Source organism: Cynoglossus semilaevis, chromosome 14, assembly GCF_000523025.1.
Source record: "Cynoglossus semilaevis isolate Cse_v1.0 chromosome 14, Cse_v1.0, whole genome shotgun sequence".
Taxonomy (NCBI): Eukaryota; Metazoa; Chordata; class Actinopteri; order Pleuronectiformes; family Cynoglossidae; genus Cynoglossus; species Cynoglossus semilaevis.
This window is the reverse complement of record NC_024320.1, coordinates 12,170,252-12,179,171: the sequence shown is the minus strand read 5'-3', so window position 1 is coordinate 12,179,171 and position 8,920 is coordinate 12,170,252.

The following is an 8,920-nucleotide window of genomic DNA, read 5'->3' as shown; positions in this document are numbered from 1 at the left end:
AACACCTAGGTAAACGCTGAGGAGCGGAGGTTCAGTTGGGTTCGCCTGCGCCTCCTTAAGGTAAGGTATTAACAAAGCTTATTTATTTTCATTTCCGCAGCTTCTATTTGCTTCTTTCCCCTGTGGTTGAGCAAAGGCTGATTTCTGCTATGATTCCCTCCTTAATTTTAATACCCCACCTATCCTTCATCTCTGAAATAATGTTTCTTGGTGTCACACAGGAACACAAGGTGACCACAGGGAGGACTGTAAAATAGCTTTCTTTCTTTCTTTCTTTTTTTCATCTGTGCAATTAAATGGTGTACAGTCATGTGCATATATGATAACAGGAGACCCCCCCCTTCCCCTTGTCACACATACACACACCTCCCCAGCCAGGAAAAAGGGAGGTTAATTAATGTAAGGGGCCTGCATGTTCACTGAGACGCAGAGTTTACTTCAACGCGGCCACCTCCACCCACTTCTTCCCCCTTCACATCCTCCTGCTCCTCTCCATCAATGCCCCTCACCTCCTCCCCCGAATATCCCCTGCCGCCTTGAGAGCCTTGATTCTTTGCTAATGACCTAGTTCTTTTAATGAGCGGTATTAACCCCTGGCTACAGTCGCCCAGGTCTTAATTGTCAAGCCAGGCTGAAACGCGGGGAGAGGAGTCCCTTGCTCATCAGCAGGTAGGGGCGGCACAGGCGGGCGTGCTACATTACCACGCCTCATCACCGCGGCCCGAGGAATAAATAATGGAAAAATAAATAAAATAAAAAACGGTTGCTGGGGCAACCCGCAGTCACCATCATCAACTACGTTAACCCCCCTCCTCCTCCTCCTCCCACAAGCATCATGGGGTAACCTTGTGATGATGATTTTTGGACTGTCCCCCGCTGCGACCAGAGTGGGAAGACGATACTCTGTGTGTGACTGTGTGTGTGCATAAAAGTATAATCAAAGTGTGTATCTGCTCAAAAAACCTGCAAACTCATTAAGACACATTTAGAAAAATTGAGGAAAAAGAAAAAAAAAAGATAAAATCAGAAATGCAGACCAGGCCCTTTCATTTACTGAAAAATGTGATTAAAAATTCCCCTTTATGTTGCACCCATGAGGTGTGTTTTAAAATTCAAACACTATTTACTATTAAGCACAATATAAAATACATCCAATAACGAGATATAGAAATATAGACACCTAATTAGTGCAAGGAGGCTGCAGAGCTTCATGAAACACTAATGGCTTTAATGAAGAAAAGTCCAAAATAGAATTAATGTTTAAAATTCAGAAAGAAGGCGGTGACGCCACTGCAGCCTCCGTCACACTGTGGGTCAACGGTGATAATGTAAAACTGATGTTGGCTGTTGTTTATCTGGTTCTGTGTTGTTTTTTTGTTTTTTGTTTTTTTATTTTAAATTAATAATTAAAAAAATAATTTTACACTATAACAAAATAAATGTAATTTGAGTGTATATTATACTGGGGAAAATTAATTTGTCAATGAAAATGAATTCTATCTCAAAATACTTCAAATACTAGAAATTTTTACCTTTTTTCACCCCTACAAAGACAAATACTCCTTCAATTTTTTACGACCTTTTCACTGGTAAACAAAGTTTAGATAAATCAGAAATCGCATCAACCTCGACTAACTAGAAAATGGATTCTGTGGCCTTGGACCAATTGGGAGGTGGTGAGTTAGATGAGCCGCCCCTGTTGATCAAATACTGGGCTCACCCATGTTATTATGATGTTAGGAAATGACTCCATTCTCCATTAGGATGCTGCTCTTGCTGCTCCACAGCTACAGCTGGGAGTATTAGCAGCAATCAGCCTCACTGTCAGTCTACAGGAGGTGGGGTAGGTGGGGCAGGGTATGTTTGTGTACCAGTGTGTGTGTGTGTGTGTGTGTGTGTGTTGGGGCATTGTGTCAGTTGATTTGTGTTGTGCATTTTGGTGTGTCCATGTAATGCATTTTCACAGCATATGTGGGTTAGCGTTCCATTGAACAAAGAGTGCATGTGTTTGTGTGCGTGCGTGTGTGTGTGTCCATCCACGCGGTCTAGCTGACAGACACGGCCAGCGGTCGTGCTGCTGACGTGACAGCCCGTCGGTCAGATCAGGAGAGGAGAGACCTTGACCTGAGCTGTCCAACCAGCAACAAGCCCTGCAGCACTGGGACCAAGTATGACAAGGGCAGTGGGAAGGGCAGCTTTACCCCGCAGCCCCCTCCTGATCCCACACTCACACGTCCATTCATATACACTCACTTGGTGGAGAGACCAGCACAGCACCAAATACCATCAGTTCATGCATATCAGATATATTTATATATTAAAAAATAATTAATTAAATATAAACTGCCAGGTTTCACTCAGCCTTCTTACATCTGTCATCATATTGAACATTAAAAACTATGTTGAAAAAAGTTAAAAATCAAATAATTCTGACCATTAGGTGTCCGTGTTGGGCCCAAACTGTCTCAGGTCATTTGCCATATGGGTCCAAACATCATGAATCACATGGGGCTGAAAGGCTTTTATTTGATTTTCTAAATAAAAGAAGGTGCAGGTCAAAATCTTTGTGTTCAAACTCAAATTTGGTGAAACAGATTTTTCAACAGCCAAACATTTGGATAGTATTTAAGGTACAGATGTTTTTTTAAGGCATCAAAACTACAATATCTATTCAACTTGACTTTCGTTTTTACCAGAGCTTCATGACAGAATATCACATTAAAAAACTTTTTTTTTTTTTTTTTTAATAAAGGACAGCTTTAGTTTGTATGAGTTACCATCAATCTATGCATAGATGATTTGCATGTAAAACAAGGATGAAAACCAAAGGCCTCATAGGAACTGGCAACTGGATCAGTCAGTTTGACTAAAGGAAAAACATTTTAAAAAGACTTCTTCTTCTGGTATCATTACATAGTTAATGTTTTGTATTTGACCCAGAGTGTGATGATGAGAACATCCTTTAGAACACGGAGCCTCAGAACACTACAGTAAATTTGAGGAAGGAGATGCGTAAACGCCGTAGGAGCTACCAAATGCCTTTCCTTAAGCCCTAAGCATTCTGAAGCAGGGAGGGGAAGTTAAAAAAGGAGGAAGAAGTGAGGTGGGGAGGGAGAAGATAAAGAAGAAGAAGAAGACACTCATTCTTACAATATCCCATGATTCATTCTTCTATCCTCTGCCTTTTCATTTCAGTTTGAAGAACGTAAGATGGAACCACGGGAAATGCCATCATTACCTCCAGCATGGCTGCTACTATCATTATCATCATCATCATCATCATCATCACTGCCATTATGACAACATCATCATCATCATCATCATCATCGCTACCTCGTCTACTGTAAGTCTCGCTGTGATATTGCCTGTCATTTTTCCCTGGTTGTCACACAGGTTAAAATCCGTAATCCATGACTGGCCTAGAATTAGAATGTCCTCCATGAGTTTGATTTTTCTCCTCGTTTCTCTTCCTACATCCTTTCTGACTTCGGTTTTGTGTGTGTGTGTTTTTTTCCCCCATGTTTTCGCTGTTGCCCTGAAGGCTTTACCGATGCTCTATGGCCCCGACGTTTATTCCTCCTAATCTCAGTTTCATCTCCAGGCTAGCTGTGACAGATGGTTATAGGCAGACAATAGTATTAAGAGTTTTAGGTTTTTTTTCTACCCACCTCCTCCACACTCCTCTGCCTCCCCTTCATCTCCCGACTGTTTTTTTCCCCCTATTCTGTACAACAAATAGCGATCAGACACAGAGTCATGACTCCAGCGTAGGTAAATGCAGCTTTAAACATCTCTCTGTGTGCCGTCTATCTTCCCTCTGTCAAATAACTCCCCCCTCCGCCTGCCTCCTCTTCCTGCTGCTGCTGTCGGCACTCCAAGGTAAGCTGCATTAACCTCACTGACTGTTATTAAAAAGATGTATTTCCCCAGGTTTTCCCCGGGCCTTCTCCCCCCCCCCCCCCCCCCCCCCCCCCCTTCCTTCTTCTCTTCTGATGCATTCAATACACACACAGAGAGAGAGAGAGAGAGAGAGGGAGGGAGGGAGACGCACACGAGGACATACACACTGAACAAACAAATAGTAAGACAGAATCATAAATTCTCAGTGCCAGCCACAGTCGGTCTACTTTCAATCCTCGTGTCAGACGAGAGCAGGCTGTATGATGCATAGGGGTAAATAAGGTGGGTAAAATTAGCCCCTCCTGTCACTCCCTACCTTTCAACCCCTGAGGCATCCTGGGAAATTGACTGCATGCTAGATTTGGAAAATTAGCCCCTTAATGTTAGCCAGACAAACGGGGTTGGGTGAGCCTCAGTAATGCCTCCGCTGTTGTCACCCACAGTGGATTAATTACCAAATTTTCACCTCATTTTGCATTTATATCATTTGCCATTCATAAAGTAGAAGGTGGAATGATGGAATATTAAAATACGCAGGTAATAAATGGGAACTTAACCCCTCTTTAACCAGTAATTGCTTGACTCCTCAGCCACGGTTGCATCAAATCCACAACAAATACATGAGCTACATGTTTTATATGCCCTTTAAATAATTAAACTCTGCAAATAAGGGCTTGGGATTGTCAGTCAGTGTATTAACAAAAAATAAATAAATGATTTATTGGAAAACAGTTATTACTAGCCATTAATTTAATACTGTTTTTTTTTTTATGTGATCATTTTTGGACAAAGTTACCGACTGTGGTTTACGGAGTTAAGGAGAAGATTCGACTCATAAGGGAAGCAACTTCATCTTTAACCACATGGTTACGGCTGAATGGTCTCCAGGTCTCAGTTTGGTTGCTGCTCAGGGTTCAGTGAAGGCAGAGGCAGAGCTTTTTGTTTGGACTTTGAGCAGAGACTGAAGCAATCAAAGTGGTTGTTGTAACCAGAACTGACTGTTTTAATGTTTTTAGGTGATTTTTTGTATTTGCAACATGCAATTAATCAACTAAGTGGGTTTATTCAGCACAAAAGAACAAATCACTTAAAATGACCTATGTTTAGATATTTAGTTCCTCTGCGGCATCAACGATGTCATTTACCATGGACAATACATTTTTTATTTATCCAATGTGACAATGATAGCGACTTCATCCAGTCAGCTCTTAATGGACAGTTTCCAATTATCCATTATGCCATTGACCAATCATTCCACCTGATAAAAAAAGAAAAAATCAACGCTGTCTTTTTTTTCCTGTCTTAACATTTGGCTGTAACTCTGTGCAAAAGCTAACAGGTCTTTACACAAGAGACTTTGAAATTCTGCTGTTCCACAGCTGGAAACCAGAATTTTAGAACGAGCCCTGCCACATTTATCCAATGAAAACAATTCATTATATGTTTCTACCTGAACACCAGGCTACTGTGATGGAGCCACAGTGGTAGCAGACGAACCAGTTGGGAGGTTAACGCCACACAGAGGTCGTAGAGTCAGATGTGGGCCTGCCGTGACCTGCCAAGGATTAACACAAGCGATGTGGTCAGGACATATGGCATTTGTCATCTCCCACTGGGATAGAGACTCTCCCATAGTTCCACGACCACCCCTTCCCCCCCCCCCCCCCCCCCCCCCCCCCCTCCTCCTCTCCCCCCCCCCCCCCCCACACTGTCTCTCATCATCTCTCTTTATCCGACTTTCCCTTTATCTCTTTCCCCCCTTTTCTTTCTCTCCTTTTCTCTCTCTTTACTGTTGAGCTCAAAGTACTTCAGATGTTTACTGTGCCCTTTCTTGGCCACTGTACCTCACACAATCTGCTGAAGGAAAAGAAATAGCTTATAGGAAGATATGCTGCTGACTGTGCTGTCTGTACACTGGCCTGCCTGCAGTCCAGTCCAGATTTATCTCTTAAATGATTTAAAATGATCTTTTGATGAATCAAACAATGGTAACTATGGGCTGGTGAGCAATGGAGATGTATAGACACCATATTTATAGGAATGTACAACAATATTAGATCATACAAATAATCAGCAGATACTGTGGTATTACTGTAACATATGTTAATAAACTGTCAGATAAATGCAGCAAAATGTCTACAGTGAGCTGTCCATCCACTGAGCTTTGGAGGACGAGCTTTGAGCTTTGAAGCAGTGTCGCAGCTGTAGCAATTAGCAGTGAGGCTTAAAAGAAGGATTGGAGGTTGGATGTTTGTATTAGATGTTTGAAATGTGCATGAACTTTCCCAATACAGAGATAAAGTAAAAAAAAAAAAACTTTAGGGTGCAGGCATTTCTTTACAAAGAAAACTTTTTTTGAGTCTGGTTAAAACTACACCTCAGTGTTGTGATGGTCATGTGAGTATCATTATTTCTTAAAAGGAAAAATATGAAATTATCCCTGACTCTACAGATTTAGAAAATGAGCAGTAGTTATCAGTTTGCAGCTTTGGTTGAAAGAAATCTATAATGTGCATCCTTTAACAATTATTATACTCAAAATGATTAACAAGTGTAATTAGACTTAGTGTGGATAGGACAGAGTGGTTATGTTGGAGAGTGATTTATTATCACTGTTTTATGAACTGCCACCATCAGTAAATTTCCAAAGAGTAAGAAAGGTGTGGATTTAGCAACAGTTTCCCACATAAAGAAGCTAATTAGGAGAATTATGCACATGCGGCACAATCTCCTGTTTCCTCCTGGAGTGTGAATGCTATCATTCAGCTTCACACTTAGAGGCAGGTAGGCTCTTGTCATGCTCCATCTTCATAAAGAGGCGAGTTATTATAACATGATGAAGTGCTGTGTCTCCTTCACAGTCCCTTCTTTATGGTACAAGGTAATATGCTGGGCATTCAAGGCATGTTATTGGAAAGTTGATGTTTATTGTGCGCCTGTTGTGTCGAGAGACATTTGATAAACAGCGTGTTGCAACAGCAGAGAAAAGGTGTTGGGGGATCTTGTGGGAGCTTGCCAAAATAATGCCCCATTCAGCATAGCTACCATGCGAAAATGCCTCCCCGCACTGACTCATATTTCACCGCCAGAACAAGCAGTGTGCCGTATGGGCCAGTGATGAATTATACCTTACCCCATTCCTTATGGGAAATCTGGATAGTGCAGGAAAACAGGGAGAAGCAAGCCCCAGCGACAAATTGCTTTCACTGTCAGTTAGTCTAAGTTTCTTTCTTCTATGCGTTGTTGTTGTTGTTACTGTTGTTGGAGGGAGCAGGCTGGGGGTTATTATTTTAGGTGGAGGTTATTTTGTCTTTTGCAAACCATTTGGAAATCCCTCCAGGTAGTGGAATCTCAGGATCAGAGGCCATCTGAACAGAGTGGGCCATGGGATTGAAGCCAAGCAATGCAAAACATAAAAAATAAAAAAAATCTCTTGGATGATGATTTACCCCATCAGCTCCATCGATACCTGTTAACAGTTGCGAACAAGCAGCAGCAGGCTGGAGGCCAGACAAGCCCAGTTGGTTGGACAGTTGCCAAGTGGTTGCCAGAATCTCTGAGATTTTTTTTAACTGAAATCAGTGCTCACCCACTCAGATCCCACAGGCTGGAGCACCAGCTAAAGCCAAGGGCCACAAGGATAACCTGCAATCTGGAGGATGAACTCTGCCTCTGAGCTGGGCTCAGGATGGGATAATACAGGAGGGATAGAAGGGCTTAGTCCTCTCCAAAACTGGAGTGGAGTGTCCCTCTTCAAGGCACCAATCCTCCACCTTCAACCTTTGAGTTAGAGTGAGGAAAATCATGTCTTGAGAAAAATTCAAGGTCAAAGAAGGTTTGCTGAAGGCGCCCCATCTTTAGGTCACAGAGTCAAGAAAGAAGAGTACAAGTCTGCCTTGCTTTCAGGTGAGTGTAGGGTGTTTTTGGACAGTCCAAAAGGCGTATGTTGTGTTGACAGACAACATTAGCAACAACAACATGGATATCATCACAGTGAAAAGTAAGCATCAGTAAGTAAGTATTACAAATCCCTTTAGACAATTAACAATGGAATCATGAAATAAAGGCACTCAGTTATGAAAATGTCTACTGTGGGATATTCATCTACAGCAACTCTCCCAACTGCTTGGATTTTCTTTGTTCTTTACTTTTTTGTGCAATGGTCAAAGTATTTCTCGTTGGAAATGTCTTTGATCCAAAGGACCAAGTTATTGTACACTTTATACCTCATAGTATATGAGTGTGTGAGTTTAAATCAGTGTTGACTTTCTTTTCAGGTATAAAAACAGGGTGTACAAGAAGATGTGTCATGATGTTGCTAAAATAGTTCAGCACTGGACATGGACAAAGTCACATGGTGCATTTCCTACGTTTAGATGACGTTAATCTCTTATTTCAAAGACAAATGTATAACTACATCTTAAAACCTTTTTTATAGCACCCCCTTTAGGTGGCAAAAGAAGCAGTTGTGTGATCCAGATTTAAAATCCAGTTTTACAGTACCATGATCTTTCACATGATGCAAACTGGGAGACCTTCATTTACATTTTTATTTTGTTCTTGTTTATGACACCAACATCACCATCGTCCGTCTCCGCACGTACCACACACACTCTGAAAACAAGAAGCTTACAGGCCCATTCACTGCTCACGGATTACCAGCAAAAAGGGTTGCCTCCTCCTTTCGCAATTTATCTCTGTACAAATCCCAAATTTATGAGCATGTTAGAGGACATAATCCTGTCTTGATTTGCTTATTTCAAGCACAAGGGAGGAACGCTAAAAGAAAGATTACCAACAGGATAGTTGTTGTCACTAGCTCCGGAGTAGGCGGCCAACAAAAGCCAGAAAAAACATACAAAAACATGCAACAGGGACTGTAACGGTGTTTTGAGAGAGGCTGATGTAGGAGGCAAAATAGGTGGTCTCCGCTCTTGTTTGTTTGTCTGATTTATTGATATCTCTCACTGGGGAGCTTTTGTCTTTTGTCAGATTGTCAGGGTGCACGCAAGGAGGGGGC